Here is a 19,203-nt window from a genome sequence, read left to right on the forward strand (position 1 = left end):
ACATTACATCTGAAAGAGGCTTATGGCAGATCTCCCCAAGGCCTTGCATCTCTTTAGCAACATCGAAAAGTTCTTGAATCAATCAGAAATTTTAAAGCCCCCGCAGCTCCTTGTCCTGACAGTCCTAAAACATCTTTGGTCTTGATATTTGGAGAGTATAATGAAGACGCGAGCACCGAGGAGCCAAATATAAAACAGGAAAAGGAAGATGTAAATGAAAGAGAATGCTGAAAATGAACTCATTAGCAGAGAAAAATGATGGCCTGTTTAAATTTTTATTTTTAATTGGCTCTGTGAATTATAATGTTTGTCAGTCAGTCCCACAATTTGCATGAAGTTGAAGAAAATCCCAACAATCGTCAGGGGGATTCATGATCCCCCGAGGATCCAGCCAAATTATTTTCCTGATCCTCTAACTTGCACCACTGACATTTTTAGTTGACATTTTTAGTCTTTGGTATAATGTCTGAAGAACTATTGTCATAAAATATGACAAACATATTAATGTCCTTGTCAGATTGAATAACGGTAACTTTGTCTAGTGTCTAATGTCTCATTTCAATGCCAGTCAGGTCTTTCTCCACTTTGGATAGGACTTTGAAAACTTGCAACTCTTGTTCTCTGCTTCAGAGAGGCATTTCCTTTTTTTTTTTTTGGGATCAGTATACAGTAAATACACAACTGAAGCCTTCATTTGAACGTTTAGACGTGTGACAGTTGCTGACACGGTGCTCTGCGATCCATGAAGAGACTGGAGGACCGGCTGTGAGGCGAGTGTTTGAGGGAAGCATGCAGGAGCAGAGACCGGGGAAAGGAAGGGAAAATAAAAAAATAAAAAAACAGAAATGCACGTCCTCACAGGGCGTACGGAAGCTAAAAAACAAACATCTCAGGAAGAGGGCTCTGCAGGACTGTATAAACTCAAGAATAAATACCTCATGGCGCATTCATGAGGTATGACATCGGAGACACATATGCTGTCACTTATATGACATTTTAAGATTTCTGTTTTTGTGTTTGTTTCAGAGACGTTTTGCATTTATTCCACAATTTAAAACCAAAATCTATTTATACATAAACAGCGGCATTGCGGAAAATGATGTAGTTTTCACGTCGGGCCACTAGTAGGTGCTGTTGTTTGTTTTGGTGAAGGAGCCATGCGCATGGAAAACAATATGGTACAAACTTGAACAATTCCAAATACACGGACGTTCACGTGGACAAACAAAAAAGTCAGAGCAGTGTGAAAGGCAGGTGGATGGAGGTCAACTCAGGCTAGCTCAACTTGGTAATTTATACAAATTTTATACCAAACAAAGTTAAAGAAAACAAGCCATAACGCATGACAACAGCACTAAAAGGATGGTAAATACTGTGACATATCTCAATACTTAAAAAAAAAAAAAAAATGTGTGCATTGTTTTCACAGCTCTTTGCGTCTATTCCCTGAAAAGAAGGCTGCTCTTCAGGTTTTGCTGTCAGTTTCTTTTGTGGAGGATTTCAAGACAGAGCTGCATCGTCTTCTAAGAGAAAGCCAGTCTTCCCGCGACTTAAACTACAGGTATGTCACTGCCAGAAACGCTGTTTACTCTTCAGAGTCATGCATTTCTGAAATGTCAGTTCCTCTTTGTTGGTGAACCAAACTCCCTTCCCATGTGTCACTGAGCTGCCAACTTTTATTTCGTGCCTAAACTTTTTCTTTTTCTCAAAGCTCCAATTTGTCTTGACCTCCGTGTTGCTGAGTAGTGTGTTTTTTTTTTTTTTTTTTTTACTCAGATCCCATTTTTTTAATCAGCTCACTGGGACAGGCTCGAATCAGAGATGCGGGTTTTGTGAATTCCCTCCTGCGGCTTGACATGAATGACCGTCCATGTTTATCCCGGAGAATCATGTACATCCCCATGTAACACTGGGTAATACTGGGTCAAAATACAGAATACACACCACTCATGGAGGTTTTTTTTTTTTTTTTTTTAATTTTTTTTTCCTTGATAAAATTGTCATCCTTGCTTTTTATGTGGCATCTTTTCGTGACGGTGTCAATTTTGTTTTCAGAGAAAGCCATCTGGAGGAACATGGCCTCTGGTGGGTTTTTTATTACGACTGCATGACGGTCAGGTCCCTTCTGTCCTGAATGGCTAAAGTTCTTCATCTGAATAAAAGTGTCCAAACTGCAGATGGATGCACCCTGCACCTGTAGTTCTGTCATATTATTGCCAAAAAACAGATGTCAGCAACAGCAAGAATGCAAAAAATGCACAACTTTTCAAAGCCTGAAAGCTCCCTGAAGAGAGTTCTTTTTAAAATTTAAATCTAAAAGATTAATGTTTTGTTGTTTTTTCTTTTCATTTTCTATTTATCCACAATTGTTTCTCAAGAGTTTTAAAGACGCTCAGCATTTTCTTTTTTAACCAATGAAGCATCGAACAATTTGAAATTGGTACGTCCTAAAAATATAATGATATAAACACCTTAAATAGCCTATATTATGATAAATTAAGTATGATTGACTTTGTTTAATTATACCAACAGATAATTTTTTTAGCAATACCACACTAAGAAACTCCTAATGAAGCCATTAAAAGTCTGAAAATCATAACATGTCCGCTTTAATGTGCAAAGATAAAACTGATCATTGAGTTATGCATAAAGGTCCAAATGTGTTTAAAACCACCATCCTCTTCTTTAAATATTAATTTCTGATTTGTCTGATGTTATTTCATAGAAAGTGGGCATGAGGGCTGCATGAGGCCTGCTGGCCCCCGGTTGCTAATTTACGATGATATTATACATATATAATGTGAAATGGACTGTAACTTCTTCATGAGCTTATGGGAAAAATTGCTAGGACTGTCGAGGTTTTTTTTAACACACACACACACACACACACATACACACACACACGGAGTTTGCAACGCTCTGGGGCTTCAGTAACCACTTGTTGGAGAGAGGTGAGGAGTTCAGCGTCTGCGCCCCTCGAGGCTAATGAAGAGGGGCTTTTCCGATATCCTGTGAGTCTGAACCGGTCGTCACGGAGGTCCCTCCGGCGCGATGCTGTTGCAGGCTGCCCAACAATGATCAATACGAGCGCTGAGCTAGTAATAATGCACAACCACTTGTGGCTGCTACAAAACGCTCCATCCATCAATGCGATTCAGGGCCGGATTAACACGTTTCGGCGTCCCTGGATCACCTCGCAGAGAATACAGAAATTATTCATAGTTGCAGAGAAGGAAATGTTAAATTTAACATATTTTGAAATATTTAGACTGATTTTCAGTTGAAGAGGGTCACCATACGTACTACAGAGGAATCGTGACAAACCATAACTAGACACTGATGCATATAGCTAAAGGATTTGATTTGAATGTATTTGTTTAAAATATCTTTAAATAAATTGTATCACCGCTTGATTTTGCATCTCTTCCTCAAATTTTCCAATGTGGTGCGCTGATCAAGAGGATCCATGCCCCTTTATTGGCTGAACGTGAAGATTCTCAGTCATCCTGGCCATTTTATATCAAGTTTGGTCTTTAAACCAAGTTTTTTGAAGATGTTTCGCGCTTTAAACCAGAAGTTTCACTGAAAATGATGTATGCTGGGCAGTTGAGCTATTGGTAACATCCCAAACAAACAAAGCCAGTCCTCATTAATCAAAGTCATAAATGAAGTACCTTGCACCAGACTGAATTTGCTTCAGCACATTGCTGAAAACACAAGCCTGCCCTCCGGGGCAGAATGTGTTCAGGAACCTCTCTGTGTTTGCCGTTCCTTCGTCCTTCCTTCAGCTGAGACCAGACTCCGTGTCCCTGCTGCTGAGAAACTCCCCCACAGCACGACGCTGCCGCCACACTGCTTCTCCACAGGAATTGTATTAGCTGGGTGATGAGCGGAGTCTGGTGTTTGCCAGACGTAGCGCTTGGAGCTCGGCCCAGAGGGTTCAATTCATATCATCACACCTGAAAATCTTCCTCCTCGCACTCGCAGTTCTTTAAAAATGTTGTTTGGCCAACTTCAAGCTGGCTTTCTTGAGTGGCTCCCGTCTCCCTGCCGTATCCTGAAGATTAGGTGAATGTCCTTACAGCGGGCACGTCTCTGCAGAGGACAGCGAAACTCTGCGACCCTGACTGTTGGGTTCTTGGTAAAGGGTCCTGACATTTACACACATATACACACACCGCTGGTGACAGCTGCCATGTAACCGAGGAAACTCCCAAGGACACTTCAACACACGCAGGGAAGAAGATGGGAACCTTGGCTGATGCCCATTTTACACCGAATAAGTTGCGGCTTCGGTGCGGCTGCTGATTTTTCTTTTTTTTATTCCTACAATTGAGTTTATTTTTGAGTGTATTTTGAACCACTAGGGCAGCCATAGCGCAGATGATTGCGAGGCATTGTGGGTATCGTAGTTGGTGTTCAGAGCAGACAGCTGATTCTCAATGATCAAATCAGTCACACACACTTTTATATTAGACAAAACGGCCAAACCATGTTTTTTTTTAGCACTGTAAATAGTAAGTATAATTGGAGTGAGAGGGTCTGTTTTTATTTGGCAACGCCATATTTTTCTCTTATTTTTCTTTTAGGAGGTTAAAGGTGCTGTAGGCAGGATTCCGCATCTCCGCCATCTTGCTTAGGTTTACCTAAGCAAGATGGTGATTTGACCCATCTAAGATGGCAATTTGAAACCCAGCACAGCCAATCCTGTCCTGTTTTCTCTGAAATCACACCCTTACGCAAGTTAAGCCCCTCCCACAAGAACGCGCAACGAACGCCCCTCGACCAATCACGGTTAGAACCTCATGGGCTCTTCTGATTGGTCAAAGATACCTGGAGCTGTCGAGATTCCTTTTCAGCTCAGAACAGAGACAGATGGAAGCGCTGCGCCCTTGCAGTAATGCAATTATGCTACACTCCTAAAGGATTATCAGTGGATAATCTAACATTTAATCCAAAGAAAACACCGAAAAATTAGCATTGACTAGCAAAATCCTGCCTACAGCACCTTTAAGTTAGTAAACCGTCTTTTTGTTTCCTTTTCTCATTGTTAGGATGGCTTAGGGAGCTTTTTTGTTCTTGAATGGTGTGTGCTCACCTTCTTGGCAGTGGAAACAGTGGGTGGGACCTTACCTATGTTGTGTTCTGTCTCCTAGATTGGGGACATCACAAAGAGCAAAATTAAAGGGACATGGTCAGGAATTCATTGTGCATAAAATCTGGTCCAAGTCTGCGAGAAGAAACAGGAAAATCCACATTGTGTCTCCGTACTATCTCTGTCGGCTGGTCCAGGCTTAGTGACTGACATCCATTCATCCAACAGCATGATGTCTAATAGTAATCTTCCGGCAGTCTCTCAGCACCTCATGTGAAAAAGATCTCCGCCTCCAGGTCATTAATGAAAACTAATTTCAAGTCCTCCTGCTAGACTTCCACTTAGCCAGATAATTATGCTCAATTAGCTAATTATGCTAAACTGCTTTGAAGTCTCATCAACATTTAGCTCCAGGACACACGTGGAGTAAAAATATCTACAGGTAATCTAAACAGTGTTCTTCTTCGAGAATTGGACTGAGGATCCAGAAAACACACCGCAACGTGTCTTCTGCTGTCAAGCTCTGGTGTCTCATGTTTACAGTTTCGTTCACGTGAAGCTTGTGCGTCATATGGCAGCGGATGTATACAGAAACAGCACTTCCTTTCGCCTTTCACAATAAAACTGAAATAAAATGCATCCAAAAAGTTTTATAGTTTTTTTTTTAACTCATCCCCAGACAGTTTTAGTTTTAAGCCTTAATTGAACTTGAATTTTACCCATATTTCCATAATTATATTGAACTTATTTTTCAAAAACTTTTTTGCACGGCCTTTATCATATTTGTCTGGTTTTACCAATGTCCCATTACATGGGTGTTTTTTTCAGGGAATTGCCAGTGTGTTATCTGCTCAAACATCCGTTCACACAGGTCCGCGATACGCTGGAAGCAGCCTCTTGTAGTCTGTCAATCCGAACTGTTGCATGATTCGTGACCATCCCCTCTATCAATTTCTTGTTTTCTCAGGGTTTCTATTAAAAAAAAAATAAATAAAAAAATAAATTCTCAACCACCGTCGAGTTCTTCAGCCGGTTTTGATTTCGACTTTCACACTTCCTGCTTCCTGTTTTCCACTGTCTTCAGCTGTTTATATGAGCTATTAAGTAGATAATCAATCGGGATTGGCAACCTTTCACAAGCCCATCCGAAACTTTTACATGATTCCAGTGAATTGGATCATCTTCTGTGTTTATATGATACATATACAATCCGACTGATCTCACAGTTTGAGTATAGGTAGGCTTTATGGACGCATGTAAACAGGACCATTGTGTCTCATCAACTTCTCTGCCTTGTCTGGGTGCATTCCTGCAGGATCTCTGGCAGTGGAACCTCGTGTTTTCTGCTTTTTCTCCCTGATAAAATCTGCAGTGTGTGGATTTACTTTCTTTCTGATGTCAGCTTGCTTGTTGCTCTCTGTCCTATTCTTTTCCCTCTTACTATTCCCTAACCCCAACTGGTGCAAGCAGAAAGCTGCAGTGAGGTTTCGCTGTCTCCGGCGCGCGTTCACGTGGAATGGGTTTCCTCTATAATTCATTTGAATGTGAACTGCCACGCCATGGCTGTGTTGTCAGTTTTGAAATGTGATAAAATTATTTGGATTCATGACTTTAATGCACAGTTAAAATGTCACAACAAATAATAGCTTTCATTAACAAATGATAGTTTTTTTTTTTAAATAAAATAATACAGAAAGATTAAATTAGCATTATTAATATGCCCATGAGTCTTGTTAGTTTAGATAATAACTGACCAATATTCTCTTCTCCCAAAATTCATTTGAAATTAAAATTAATCATAGCAAGAGTGCAGTTTGTAATCTGGGTCTCTGGATTTCAGTGCAACTCCTACCTCTACTTTCAGCTTGCTAAAATGGAGATAATCAACCATTATGATTATATAATAAATGTCAATGGTGACGATAATGAGACTTAGGTTGTATGATTGATTGTTTCTGAATTTTATCATTCAAATTATATGTCATGTACACCATGACCTGTGCCTATCAAAATGAAAGAAAAAGAAAAAGCAACAGTCTTTTCCTTGATGGGGTTGTTTTGTTTTGTTTTGTGGCTCTTTTCACAGAAATATTTTACAGAACTGCTACAAAAATACATCAAAAGTGCCATCTTAAACCAGACTTTAAAAAACAAAAAACAAGTTAAAAATGGCAGGGGGAATTCTTCATTTTGATGGACCCTCAGGTTGTCTCTCAAATGTATTCCTCCAATCACAGCTAGAGGATTTCGGTTCAATCTTGTAATCAATTAAATGACAGCAGAGTGAGCAACACACTGCCGATGAAGCTTCATTTATCTTTACATACGAAATATGTCTTCTGGTTGTAAGGAAATGTGCAGTTTTATTAAAATACTGTGATATTATAGTATATGCATGGCCTCAATATTGTGTCATAAATATTTTGCATCTGTAAATGAATGTTTGCACATAATTTCGGAGTTTGTGAAAAGAAATAGACAAACATCCTGTTTTAATATGCGAAGCATAAAAACTCTTTGATATCTTTATTTATGTCTATGTAAAAATGGCTTTTTTGAAGTTGTGAATTATCGCCCCGTCTTGACCCCTGACCCCTCTCTCTGATTGGATGGTGATAACTGAGTCTGTCCAATCAGAGAGCAGATATTTTCTGTCCTCCCGCCCCCTGCTGCAAAGATGGACGGAGGTGTTAAGTACACCTGCGACTCAGGTGGGTTATAATTTATAATGTGGAATATAGTCGCTATTCAATCGGAGAGAGGCGTCAAGACGTGGCGAAAATTCACAACTGCGACTTCAGAAACTGGCGCGCAGTTTCGCGTCGCAAAACCACCTTTTCACCAAAGACTTTCACCTACGGTGAGTGAAGTTGAAAATTTTCTAACAGTGGTTTACGTATTTAATTTTTCCTTTTTTAATTCATTAATACTGGGAACGATAATGCTTGTTTTGTTTTTATTTAATGTTAGCATTTTAAATACATTGTACAGTATATGTAAGGCCTTTTGGGTGATTAGAGCGGATCTTCCGATGGCAATTAAATCTTGGTCAGTTGGGCTCAATGCAATTAGTATGCAATAGGCCAGTCTATTCATCTAGAAGGATTATACTGGTGCAGTCTATCTATTTTGTGCATTTTATTAATTTTAAATTGAGTAGTTTTCCTCTTGAAAATATTGTAATTTTACCCTCCTAGTTGTTACCGGTTTAATTATTTCTTATAGTGAAAAAAAAACAACCCAAAACAAAGGACAACCACCAGATACTATAATATGCCTGCATTTTATTTTTTGAATTTGTTACTCTTAAAATTACAAAATAAAAAAAACAAACAAATATGATTTGAAATCTGCTATTGCAAATATTGCCATCTAATTGAACTCTTCATTAGTAATGATTGTTTGCAGTATTTGTCAGATTTTGCACAATGTGCTAAAAGTTGTGTTAGTAGTAGAAAGTGTTTGTTGAATGGGCCCTTGTGCTTTGGACCTGTGTATACTTTGACCTTTCAGTGCTGCTGGGACCTCTGTAATTTTTTCCCTTTTATAAATTGTGACATTATTTGCTATACTGAGGAAAGGTTATTGTGAGTATTCAGTTTTCCTTTATTGAAGAAGCCATGACAATCAGAGTTATAAGAAAACAGACAATAACCATAGCAGCTGTTAAACTGTTGCAGTCAAACATGATCACATCTATCTGATCACAACACTGGAACCTTTTCAGTTCAGTCAAAATAACTCCTAATTATTTCACTCAAGAAGTTTAATGTTGCACCAACTCACCTGTGTTGTGTTTTAGTATTTGGTATTCATGGAAGATGTCAAATGACATGTAATTCAGATCTAAAGATTTGCTCTATTGGGTGGCACAGTATTGCCGTGGTGTCTCACAGCTTGACTCGGGTCTGCTTTATGGCTCAAGCCTTTCTGTGTAGAAACTGCATGTTCTTTCCTGTGCTTTTGGAGCTATTTCTTGGCTTTTCCCCCATGAAGTGCTGGTTCATGTTGTTTTTAGAGATGTCTTGTCTCTGTGATGAACAGGCAACTTGTTTACTCTGCCTTTCATGCATTATTGTCTGGGATAGACTCCAGTGTTTTAAATAAAGTAGAAAATGGATAGTACATGACTAATGTATACCTGGAGCCTCCTGTTGTCTTGTTAACACAGCACTGTTTATACCATTAGTGTTGATCTGATTCTGAATCGTATGTCCTGTAGCTGTGGGAATGTTTTGAATTTTCATCATAAATGTCACGTTTTGAGTTTTCAGTAGGAACAACATGATTTTGTGTTATAAACCGCGCCTCCTCTTGCATTTTGGTCGCATTCGGTGCTCCTCTGAGCTCATCTCCCTGTTTATTTGCATTCACAGTTTGACACTAATCTGCAGCTCTGTACTGTGTGTGTCTGAAACTTCTTGTTCGATGAAAATTTGAAGAGGCCAGCCGTTCCAGACTGTCCTGCCAAATGACTGTGAAAGAAAGCGCTGCGGAAAACTCACTCAGGATCTCAAAAAAGAGCCGTCATCCGCCCGTGTACTCTGCTGTCATCCTCAAATGCAAAAAGGCAACATTTTCTAATACAGAGCAGGGATATTGTCTTCATGTCTTCCCTTCAGAGCTGGAATTGCCTGGTCTGTTGAAGTTTTTCGACAGATGAGATGGCAGAGGTATTACTCCAAAGCAAACTTAATTTGGCACCTGAAAGCATTTTGACAAATAACGCCGTCAAAGACCTCCTCCTCAAGCAGACCTCTTTAAAAATTCAAGGAAATTTGACGGAGATGCTAAGTGCATCAGAGAAAGCTCCATTAAAATCATTGCAGATGTTCCTCAAAAACAAATGTTTGCTCATTATTTGAAGTGGCATTTGCGGGCTCTGCAGACGCCCCCGTCTCACATCTCCACGCGGCTGCGTGTGTGTGTGTGTGTGTGTGTGTGTGTGTGCAGAAGCAGCTGAAAGGGCAGACGTCCCAGCCCCAAGTTTTACAACTGGCATTTGGTGCTCTGAAGTCGGCCCCAGCGCCGCACCGAGCCTGACAGCTTCGCGACTTGACAAAGATCTCCCTCTTTCTGCCTGAAGCGCAGGCGTTCTGACGGCTACGTACTGCACAGCGGCAGCCATTTCTCAGACATACGCCGGCATGTTTGAAATACGGCACGCTGATGCCTCGCAAGCGCACGTGGATGTGAGGGACAGTGTGCCAAACCAGGCAAAAGGCGATGGTGGAGACACCCAAACTGAGACCCGCTGTAAGAACTTCCCGCTTCTTTTATTTCGACAAACAACCAGCAAACTTTAGAGGCATGAACTGTCGCACTCAATCCTGCAGCAGGGAGTGACATCCGTGCACATCAGATGTTGAAAGCATTGTAGAACAAGCTGTGCTTTCACAGAATGTGTTGTGGTTGTGGGTCCCATAGACGTGGCATATCATGAAAATATAAACACTACAAATTATTCATTTTTATTTTTGAGCCTTTTTATTCATTGCGTCTACATTTGAACCCAGATGTGATAATACTTTACTGTATAAAACTGTGCTCTGGCTTAATGTGAATGTTTCTTTTCTGCACCACAAGGATTGTCTGAGTTATGAAAACAATGCATTTCTTTTATTTTGCCGTTTGAATTTACATTGAATGATGCCAATTATGCATTTATCATGGCACCTGTTGGTATGTGGGCTTGGACAGCGAGGGGACATTCAGTTCTCCGAGTTGGTGTGTTTTCAAAAGGAAAATAGACAAGTCCAATGATTTAAGGAGCGTATATGAGCTGGATCGGAGCTTCTCTGAAGCTGCAGCTCTTGTGGGAAGTTCTCAGAGGTTCGCAGAGGTTAATGTGATTAAGGTTGGTTTAGACAGATGTACGTTTTTCAGTCAGCCTGGGAGCAACGCAGCTCAGACATAGTCGTCCATATCGTCCCTGATAACTATGCAGACTAGTTGGGTTAGAAGATGAATGGGAAGCATGATAAACAAATTCATGACTTTTGATCTGATTGCTGTGACTGTTTTTAAGAATCTTTGCTCCTCTCTGCGTGGGTTTTGTAATGTGGCTGTGCTGATTTCCAGAGATGGAACCCGTTCGTCGCTGTCCTCGCTGCAGATTGCGTCGCGTCTGTATTTATATGTGTTAGTTTGACCTGCTTTTCCTCTGGTTTTATTTGTTGTTAGCTGCACCGTGGTGGGGCTCAGATTTTCATACTGTTGTCTCTCTGGTGAGATTGCTGCGCGGTAGCAATCCCACTGCACTCTGCTGTTAAAATATGTTTTATGACTAATAAATCTGGGTCCACAGAATCCATATACAACGGCTTGATGATTTTTCTTCACCTGCAGTTATCATCATTCAGTAATGCCCACACCTCTAGATCTAAACTGTCTCTTTGGAAAGTGTAATCCAGCAGACCTTTTTTTTTTTTTAATTAATTTATTTTTATGTCCGGCAATCCCTCTGGGTGTCTTTACGGATTTTTTTTTGGCTCGGCCTCCGGCAAGACGCCTCAGGACCACACTTCATCAAAATGAGTGACGGGAACTTGACCGGAGAACAGGGAAGAGGAGTGCGACTCCGCTCCGCCGACTGAAGTCATAACACACATATAGTGTATATCTACCGTCATAATAATGTCTGAATTTCCATTTGTAAATATCATTACTGATGGTTAAAAGCCTCGAGAGCGGCATCGGCTCGCTGTGTTTGTTCCGTCGTCTGCCTGTGTGTACCGAGCGCTCGGTAAGGACGGCGCAGTGTGTGCAGAGCACACCCGTCAGCGTGATACCTTTAACACCAACTGTTGCATCCACATACTAGGTGATGGCCTGGAGACACATGCATCATTTATACATATTTAATACTGTTTTATTCAGTGATTTTTCACAGGTTCAACGTGGCTTCTGTACCTCGGTGGCGATGGCAGGCGGAGATTTTCAGAGTTAGTTTCTGCAGTTCATACCAACAACTCATACGAACTTCCACTTTGTGACAGTTTTTTTTTTTTTTTTTTTCGTTTGGCTTTCGTTTGAGAAAAGTTTCATGTTTTCACTACAACATCTTGAAAACGATGTTCGTTTCTACAGAAACTATGAAAAACAATGGTGTTTCTATTTTAGGCAGCTAGTGGGGGTCGTTGTTTGTTTTTGTAATGAAACCACAAACATGCACAGACAACAAAACGCTAGCAATGGCGAGTACGCAAGCATTCGCTTGGACAGGCCTCACTGTTGGGTTGCTGTTATGGAGGACTCTCAAATATACAGTAAAACTACCACGTGCCAGGAGAATATGGACTGGGAGCCATGACACTCTGGAAGCAAACGTTGTTGTAGTCTGTTTATGTGCACATGTGCAGAAGAAGCAGTTCAGAAAAGTTGTTTTGCACCGTCTACATGGAGACGGACTTGAAGCATTTTCAAAAAGTTCCACCGTTGTGGCTCAGTTGGCAGATTGCTCATATCGCAGTGGGAAGGCTTCAGGTTCAATTCCACATCTCCCCCCCGTCTACATGTCCAGGGGTCCTTGAGCAAAAACTTCAAATTGCTCCCGATGGATGGATTATATCATGAGAATGAATGAATGTGATTCCGTGTGAAGCACTCTGGGTACTGCTCAAGCAGAGGAAAAGTCCATAATGAGTGTAGTCCATGTTTCTGCGGGGGTGTTTTGGAAAAAGTTGCATTTTCAGAGGCTCCAAGCACCTTCGTCACTTAAATGAACTCTCAGAACACAACGCTAGTTCAGTGTTTTTGCTTGAAAATATTATCGCTTAACCAGCTGAATGCTCCCACTTCAGCATCAGTCCACAGCAATGCATTTTTCATTTTCTTCTCATGTGTTTGTGAATGGCACAGTGAACCGTGTTCTAAGCTTCAGCAGTGGACTCCTGTTCAGATCCACCCGATGCTGCCTGAGGGTCTGCAGCTTGAGGACATGTGATGTTGACCACTGGCCTTGCCTCTGGTCTGGAGAATATTTTCCAAACTTTTTTTTTTTTTGTTCACTGCTGAGATACTCCGTCCATTTGAAAACAGTTTTTATTCCCGATCACATGAGACACCTGTTGCCAGTTATCCTATTTTGTTTTCTTCTCCAGCTGTTTTCTGTTGTTTCCTTTCCCAACATTTTTTTAATAAAACTGTGAAATGTTTCAGAACATACGACGTGTTCTTCATGTTCTGTGAGAAAGTAAGTATTTGCATCCTGTTTTTATCGACATTTATCCTTTTTTTCTTTTTTTTTTTTTTAAATAGGGCTTTAAAAACACCTAAAAAAAAGCTCCTCTAATTGAATATTTAGCTTTCAAAAAGGACTGCATCGTCATTTGGATTTGCACATGAGACAGAATCCTCTTTCCTTCTTCTCTTTCTTGTGTTTCCACTACTTATTTTCAAAAGGCCTTGAGATTAAACTGCAGGTATGCGTTTGTAGATCAGCTATACAAGACTAGACACACAGACTCTTAACAGCTCAGAAGTCACCGTCGTATTCCGCTTACTCACTCTTTTATGTGTGTTTTTTAAAAAATCCTTGAGCTATGGGAAAACACATTTAAGACTTCATTTAAATATTGACACCATTTCCACGCGTGGCGTTACCTGAATGAGTTTCGGCCTGCATTAATGCACTGTATGCGTGGGCGTACTGAGGTTTTCTCCAAAAGCTCCTCTCCGTGCCCCAGATCCGTCCCCAGCTCGCCGGCGAGGACGCCGTCTCCTCCTGGCAGCCATGTCGAGGTGTGAACTCGTGCAAGGCAGGAGGGACGGCATCATCATGTTCTGTGTCTGAGGACGGGGGAGAGGAGAGCAGCTGTCAACAGAATTTCTCCGCGGAGTTGTTGAGGCGGGACGCTCCGCCTACCTCCGCCTGAGTCCGCTCGTCAGCCGCCGTTAATGTCTGCAGCTGGTCGTTGCTCAATGGGGTTGAATTCTGTGTTCGTTCTTGTTGTGATTACGTTTTAAAAAACGGCGGGATTGAGTCTAACGGCCAATCAGTGGGTGGATATCTACTGTACGTCGCACTTTCGGCTTGACTCGGCTGTCTTGAAACTGCACCCGAGTAGGTACGAGAAAAATACCTGGAACATGAGAACGTAATGGAAATGCCTAAAAGCCGATTCGAGTTGGTGCGACTGGAAAGGCCTCAATTAACCGTCTCTGCAATTTCTCAGCCTTCTTCTGAGATGATTACAAATCAGCGGATACCTACCTTCACTTAGCAGAGGCAGCCTGCATGGTCATTATGTACAGCAAAGGAATACATTTGAAAAAATGACTCATTAAGAAATTACAGTAACAAGAAGCACCAGGAGAACAAGTCAGCAAAACTGCAAACATCCACAGAGCAGTCATTAGTATAAAAGTAAGATATGCACTATATGTTGCCAAACATCCCTTGATTATTATTTAAAAGCTCGTATTTTCTGCCTTTATTCCTGGGAAAGAGTCTTTACGTGGTGATGAAACTATGGATTTTGTTAAATATTTGATAAGGAGAAGGTCTCAGGAATGCTGAAGTCATCAGGATGCTTCTGCACGGATTTCACCCAGTGAAGCAAGGAAAGTGCATCTGGAGGAGCTTCATCAGATGATATTCCAGCAGTTTTAGCTTTGAAAAGCTCCAGAGGCGTGACATGCCGCCGAACATGTTCGAACGCACGCACCGGAGGCTTTGCGCCGCCGGTTCAGTGCAACGTGGCTCCGTGCTGCTTGTAAGCCGTCGAGTGCAACAGCTGTAATCCTATAGCACAAAATGTACCCGGCAAAAAGACGAGATGTTTTATACATTCTGATGATGGAATCGAACAGTAAGAGACACACAGAAGTGAAATTACAGAATATGTGAACCTTTTCTTTGTGTATATTAATTTAAATATAATTGTACTTCCAGAAATTAACTGTAATGTTGGAATGGAATATTTTTTTTTAGGTCACTAAACATCAAGAGTTAAAAAGCTGTGGTATTTTATTGGGCTTTATTACCAGCAGAAGATGTCTGTAGGGATGAGAATCTATGTTAAGAGAGCAAATGTTGGACCCTAATTGCACATTTATAGGTCAGGCAGGAGCTGAGCTGTCTGATCTGAGGTCTAGATATGAATAAGGTGTAGCGCTTGATGTGGGGAGATGTCACTGCACAGGCCGAGTGGGATTCCCCTTTTGGTGAAACACCAGAAACCTACTGAGCTGGAGCGAGTCGCTGCTCCCCTTCCTAAAAAACATGAGGGGCCTCTGTCAGGCTCCCTCCACAGGGAGAGCGCCCGGCAAAGGTTTGCTGTACAGCTAACCCCACATCTTTGCAAAAAAAATGATGATGAAACATGAGATCAGCCCCGGCGAAAAAACCCTGGAGAAACATACACACAACCCTGGAAGAGAAATCAGGTCGTGTACGGGAGATAGTGGGCCGTGCCGGCAGAGATCCCAGGGCTCCACACGGAGAAGCCAGCCGGCATTTGTACCTTCAAAACAAAGGACGTCTGAAAAAGGAAACTTTGGGGCAGCGAGACGCGGAAGCCTGGAGGAGCCGTGTGAAATCCACAGCTGAAAATAATCCAGGCAGGAGGCGGCGGTACAGCTGGGAAAACAGAGCCGAGATGACATGGACAAATAGAGACATTTCTCACCAAACTCTGAGTCACATTCAGGAAACTGCAGGAGCGCAAAGACAAACTTGAGCCGCTGTTCTCGGGCGTGTCTCATCTCAAACACACACACACACACACACACACACACACCAGCCGAGGCTGATGGGATGATGGCAGTGACAGCATGTACTTACTTCAGCATCAGTGCTGCTTTGTCCCGCTCACCATCGCTTTATGATCGTATCAACTGTTGCTGTGTGTCTGACATGTAAATGATCAGTTGACCTGTGATTTATCCTCTTTTTAAACTCTTTTTTTTTTTTACTTGGAGGTAAAATATAAAAAAAACAGAGCCGTCTGATGATTAGTTTGCTCTAATTCATTTTTTATATATCTCCGGGTTCATCCCTGAGCATAAAAATGCAATGCTGCTCAATAATTTAATTTAATTGGGTAAGATAATATGAATATTCATTAACGACTACAATGAACCCTCATGATAAACTGTTCACTGGTTCCCCCTGAATATAGGTAGCATTCAGGACTTTCAGTTTAATTCCTCGCTTTCTCTACAAAAAAAAAAAAACCTGCTGGATTTTATGAGGATGAGCATTCTGCTAATAAGATATGCTCAGTATATGGGTTTGTCAGTGCATAAGATGTTACAAAACCATTAAAAGACTGTTTATCTAGATGAAAGGTGGCTTAACTTTGTTTTCTTTTTTTCAAATTTTTTTTAAAAATTTGCTGATCAAAGTTGCAGCTGCAATTCAGGAAAAAACATGAAGTGTTTAGCCTCTGGGGATAAATCTTAGATATTGTGAGGTAACTGAACATTGCATTTTGATCATTTGCTCAGCTGTCCATCGAATAATCTGTACCAGACATGTTCAATGCTGTCTTTCTGAAAATCAGCATTGAGACAGTCAACCACCTGCAAACGAACCATTTAGAGCAGGGATGTCAAACGTTTAGGGTTAATTTCAACATAAAAAGCACTTTTTAATGAAACCATCTGGTGCACAATACAGTGAAATGTCCCAAAAAATGTTTCCAGTAGCTGTTGTCTTCTGCATGTTTATACAAACTCACCCTGGCAGCGTGGCTCTGCAGCAGCCAGGTCGCTCGCTTTAATGGCAGCTTGACTGACATCTCAGCTCGGCTCTGTCTTCTGTTGTGTCCGCTCCTCTGAAAATCTGTTTTCTTTGCAGTTTTCAAAATTTGCTTGGTGGTTTTTGTTTGTTTGACACCCCTGATTCTAATTCCGATTCTAAAATATCGACTCTTGCACAAGGCCGACATGCAAACTCCTCACAGAAAGTCTCCTGAGCGCAAACTGGACTTGAACATTGTTGCCATGAGGGCGAGAAAAAAAAAAAAAAAGCGAACCATTCCTTCAAATATATGAAAAGCACCTGTAGTGGCCCATTTCAAGCCTTGTACTTCTTTTAAATTCTAGGAACAGAGCCTGAATTCATCCTAACTTTCCCCTCGCTCCCCTTGTTCGCGAGTTTCCCGCTGCGTCTAAACATCACACCGCCGTCAGTCGTTACCGCGTTGTCCTCGGGCTATAAGCATTACCTGCTCTTTGATCCACAATGAGAGGTGTTCCTTTACATCATCTCTCAACGCACCGCGCGCCGATAAACTGCTCCGTTCCGCGGTCTCCGCTCTTGACTCTGCTCGGGCTCGGAGGGGATGAGCCCTTCACACAGAATAGCTAATACAGCAACCAGCGGCTCCCGGAGACGGCGGTAATACCCGGCCGACTCCCCGCCTTGTCATTTCTCGCTGGCTTAGTTGGGCTTTTATCTTTTGATGTACATTGTATCCTGATGTAATGCCGCATTCATGTCTTTCTGTCCGCTGTGTACCTCGGCTGACTCGGCGCTACGGCGTTCGTCAGTGAAATCAAGGCAGGAGGAGGGCGGAGGAGGGCGGAGCAGCCTTTGTGAGGAACCGATCGGTGATATCGAGGAGCGAAAGATCTGGCGTGGAGGTCAGTGGGACCGGCTCTCGGGGCCACCGTGCCGCGCCGTATGTCGCCGTCTGCGCTTTTAATTAGCGCAGCATTTGTGCTCCATCTGCAAAGTGACATTTAAAGATGCATAAAAGCTCTTTTGGAACTTTTATTAGAATAAAATTATTTATATTCCCTGGAGAGAGGAGCGGTTCTCTGTCAGCCTGTCAGGCAGGCTGGTGGATTTTAAACTGGAATAATCCCTTTGTAATAATAAGCATTGAGCGCCGTGTCCAACGTGATCAAATGAGCGACTCGCAGTGAAGACTCTGTTGTGAAAACTCGCTGAAATGAAGAAGATTAACACTGATTAGAGACACTTGATTGAAACTGCGACCAAAAAAATACAAACAAGAAGGCAAATAACAGTCATATTTACTGCAAGGTTTACACTCGGTGTAATAAAATGCTCATTTGGAATAGTTGTAAATGTCATTTTTTATAATTTATTGTAACTCCAAACAAAAATAATTTCTACAAAAAATATTCAAATAATGTCATATAGTATTGATACGTGGTTCATATCTTTTCTCTCTCTTTTAGACTTCTGATTAAATTCTGTTAAATTCTGCTTCCTGAATACTGTGTGAAGATTAAATCTCGCTAAGTGTGGCAACAATCACTCATTCCTATAACAACCATAGTAGTGACTAATTTTTTTTTTTAAATATAATTCATAACCCCCTGGATATTATATAATATGTATAATCTCAGCGACTGCTAGTGGGCACATAAGATACACTGACTGAAGATGTCTTTTTTTTTTTTTAAACATTTTTTGTATTTTTTTTTTAGAAAAAAAAATGCAGCAGAAATAGAATAAATGCAAAATCAAGTCTCATCTTTTTCTTTTCTTTTTTTTCTTTTTTTTTTGAGAAGAAATGAAACCTGGTTAATATACTATGTTAGGCCTCAGCAGCAGAATCAAACAAGCACCCCTCCTCGCGGCCCGTCGCGTCACGTCTCGTCTGGTCCTCGGTTCGAGTCCGACCGTCAGTCTGACGGAGGTGAGATCCTTAACTCAACAGAGGATTTAAAAAAAAAACAAACAAAAACAAAAACATAAGGAAATAAAAAGAAACAGAAAAGGTCCTTGTGGTTACAACAGCCATTCCCTTTGAAGTGAAACAGTGGTGACTTAAGTGTTTTTGCGTTTTTTTCTTTTTGGTTTGATGCACGTTGCTCCAGCTCAGGAATAAAGGGAACAGTGGTTGGTTTCATATTTCCCCTCGTTTGACTGCATCTCTTTTCTCTGAGGTCGCTCCTCCTGTTTTTTTTCTTTCCCCTCTTCTTCGGGTTGTCGTTCTCACACCTGAGCACACACTCCATTTCATAACAGTCCTGTGAGGTGTGTGTGTGTGTGTGTGTGTGTGTGTGCGCGCGCGCGTTTGTGTTTGAAAGGAGAATGGGTTTTTTCTTTTTTTAGGTAGTGTTCTGTGAGCGTGTCCGAGTGCAGTGTGCATCGAGAAGGGTCCATGACCTGAGGCGGGCCGTTC

At 41.4% G+C, this 19,203-nt stretch overlaps 1 long non-coding RNA gene across 1 annotated transcript; it reads right to left on the minus strand.

Annotated features, from left to right (window-relative positions):
- Positions 1-520: 520 nt before the first annotated feature.
- LOC115382668 (uncharacterized) lies at positions 521-19,187 on the minus strand. Its single transcript, XR_003930588.1, has 3 exons — positions 18,790-19,187; positions 11,638-11,642; positions 521-532 (listed from the first exon to the last, which is right to left on the minus strand). It is a non-coding gene; the product is annotated as an uncharacterized LOC115382668 (long non-coding RNA).
- Positions 19,188-19,203: the final 16 nt, after the last annotated feature.

Source organism: Salarias fasciatus, assembly GCF_902148845.1.
Source record: "Salarias fasciatus chromosome 7 unlocalized genomic scaffold, fSalaFa1.1 super_scaffold_4, whole genome shotgun sequence".
NCBI lineage: Eukaryota > Metazoa > Chordata > Actinopteri > Blenniiformes > Blenniidae > Salarias > Salarias fasciatus.